Source organism: Triticum urartu, chromosome 5 (assembly GCF_003073215.2).
Source record: "Triticum urartu cultivar G1812 chromosome 5, Tu2.1, whole genome shotgun sequence".
Classification (NCBI taxonomy): domain Eukaryota; kingdom Viridiplantae; phylum Streptophyta; class Magnoliopsida; order Poales; family Poaceae; genus Triticum; species Triticum urartu.
In genome coordinates this window covers 433,389,371-433,392,272 of record NC_053026.1, presented here as the reverse complement: position 1 = coordinate 433,392,272, position 2,902 = coordinate 433,389,371, and the positions used below count along the sequence as shown (strand labels likewise).

At 48.6% G+C, this 2,902-nt stretch overlaps 1 pseudogene; it reads right to left on the bottom strand.

The window, feature by feature from the left end:
- Positions 1–307: 307 nt before the first annotated feature.
- Positions 308–2,504, bottom strand: LOC125556163 (annotated as a pseudogene).
- Positions 2,505–2,902: the final 398 nt, after the last annotated feature.

Sequence of the window (2,902 nt, the reverse complement as noted above, 5' to 3'; positions counted from 1 at the left end):
TTTGTTTCTTCCTTACAAAATAAATAAATACATCTGCGTGATCCTCACAAAATCATTAAAAGCTAACCACCAAACCGTAGCAGTTATCTTTATTCAAAGGGTGTGGCTAGATCACGGTCGACTAAGACTTAACCAAGTCTCAATCAAATGGCAAAACATGTAAAAAAAGAAGAAAGAAAAAGTATAAAAGACAATTTCGCACGGATCTCCGCGTGAGATCTCACGAATTTAGCAATCTCATTATTCAAAGTTGTATCATGAAGTCATTTAACAAGAAATACACGTCCACTCAAAGGACAAGGACCATTTTCAACTCTGACCGGATACAAGTACATATCATAGTAAGATTAAGCAAATAAACCTTCCATTTTGGTGCCGTAGCAACTGTCCTGACATGACTCACTAGTCCTGTGTGTAAGGCGGGAGCATCCCTTTCAGGAAAGAAGTCAACATTATCAACGCCCTCTCAGGCTGGAAGGACGGAACAAGATGACCGGCACCTCTCACTGATAGAAACGTCAATCCTCCGGCGTACTGTTGGACATACCCTGCCACCTAACCAGTGAGTGAATTCGTCAGTTTCAGGTGACCAAAACATTGTAGTAGATGAGAAATGTTTCGATGATGGGATTCACCTCCTCCTTTGCCACCCATGGGCGCCATGGAGTGGTCACAGGAAGTCCAAGGTCTTGAATGGAGTACCTCGTCGCCGGAAGAGGGCACACGGAGTCGAAGTCACCACTGTAAAAATGTAGCAAAGTTTATTTACTACTAACAGTAAATACTTTCCAGGTGTCTGAGAATAACTGATGGTAATCTGTTACTACCTGAATATCCACATAGTCACGGGAAGCTTGTTCTCGATCAAGAATTTGATGGATGGGAGCATAGTCACCGGCGCATCTTTCCACGTAAAAGTTTCTGCAACCACAAATCACATGGTTAACTTCCGGACGTGTGGGTGAAAAACATTGCAAAATTGTTGACCGTTTGTGTGCTAAATCAGTGCCCAGTTCAAAGGATTACTTGCATGGCGACCACTCTGTCATCCTAGCGTGGAAAGCCTCCTGCACTGCTGGATCGTTGAGATGGGCAATGGTAGGATAATCGCTGCACGGATCATACCCAGGCAGCTGCATGCAATTTTGGGAGAAACTAATTAAGAATTTCAGTTTCAATTTTGACTGCACAAGCAACTAAGAATGAATTTGTTTCCTTACGTAGCCACTGGGGTGATACGCTCCGTCGGGCGCGTCGACGCAAACGGGAGCGTAGATGTTGTACGCATCAATTTGGCCGGCGTCGAACGCGTCCCAGGCGCCGCTGCATGCTTCACCTGCAGAGTCGCAGTGCTCGGTGAGGTTGGCGTAGACCTCGTCCGACATCACCCCATGTGTCCAGAAGAAGTCAATGGTGCCCTGATTGTTCCTCTTGTCGTCGAGATAAGGGTTGCCAACCTTCGACAGAAAAGAGCCCATTTAATATTCAGAAGACCTTTGGTCATTCACCATGTTTCATACGAGTATGACTATAGCAGTATAGCTTGTAAATTTCACGTACCAAGATGCCCTGAAGGTTGACTATGGTTCTGTTGTTGTACGTGTTGTGGAGTAGGATGGTGGCGGCGAGCTGTGGCGCGTAGTGGCCGGCGTAGCTCTCGCCGGAGATGTAGAAGGCGCGGGCCTTGTACTCCGCGAACCTCTCCAGCCATCTCACCAGGAAGACGTACGCGTCGTCGGCGGTTCGCTCGTCGCCACTGAGGTCGTAGTCTGAAGACGTGTTGGAGTAGGAGAATCCCACACCGGCCGGCGACTCCAGGAAGATCACGTTAGCCGCTGCCAGTATATTTCACAAGCAAATTGAGTTCTCTTATGTAATTAAAGGGGAAGTAACTATTAGTCTGTACAAGGCGCCCGTAGGTTTACCGTTGTTCCAAGCGTGCATGTTTCTGCCGAGCGTTTTGTTGTCTTCCGTTACACGGAACGGGCCCAGTTCCTGCATTGCTCCGTACCCAGCGACGAGCACCCTGGCCCTTTGTATGCAAGTGTCAGGGTTACCACTGTCATGGAGAAATTTATACATGATATGTTCAGTTACCGATTTATAGTTCTAACTTCTAACCTCCGTTGAGCCAGAGCAGGAGTGGCTTCTCTGAAGCACCGGAAGGCGACTCGACGAGGTAGTAGAAGAGGGCGCGGCCGTTCTCCTCGTCGACGGTCACGTACCCGCCGAACTGGTCGAAATCGACGCCCTCCGGCTGCCCGGGCAGCGCCGTGATCTTGTCGGCCGCCTTCAGAGAGCTCTGGTCAGAGGCAAGAGCTCTCTGTGTCCAGGCTGCCAGCGCCCCTCTCGGCTATGCTACGCGGTCTAAACGTGTCGGTGCTGCTGTCAATGTCCCTCCTAGAGGAGATGAACTCTCTCAGCCTTGCCTCTTGGGATGCATTGGTGGTGTACAGTGTGGCCACGCAAATGAGAAGCAAGACATAAGAAGAGAGGCTCGTCATCGTTGATGAGATGGTCGTCTCTGAGATGCACGGAGGGTTTATATAGGCGCAGAGAAATGGGAGAGGTCGGTTTGCGGCAAGGACTTTGTATTACATACAAAAGTGCCCTGCATTGACTGTGCTGCATCAAGTTTATGATCTTGTGTCCACTCAAACCATCGGAGGAGGGTCACTCCTTGCCAACGCTTTTGATTCGGTAAAACGGCCTTGATTTGTTGAATTGACAGGGCATTGAAAGCGAAAAGAGCAACCAGTTCTTTATCAACTTCCTTGTTTTAGTCGCTGATTTGGAAGATAACCAACGGCAACTCCTCTACCTGCTGTGTGCGAATTTCTTGCACAGTAGACCACCTGCGAGAATACATTGTCAGAAAAGACCCACGGTGAGAATCATTGAC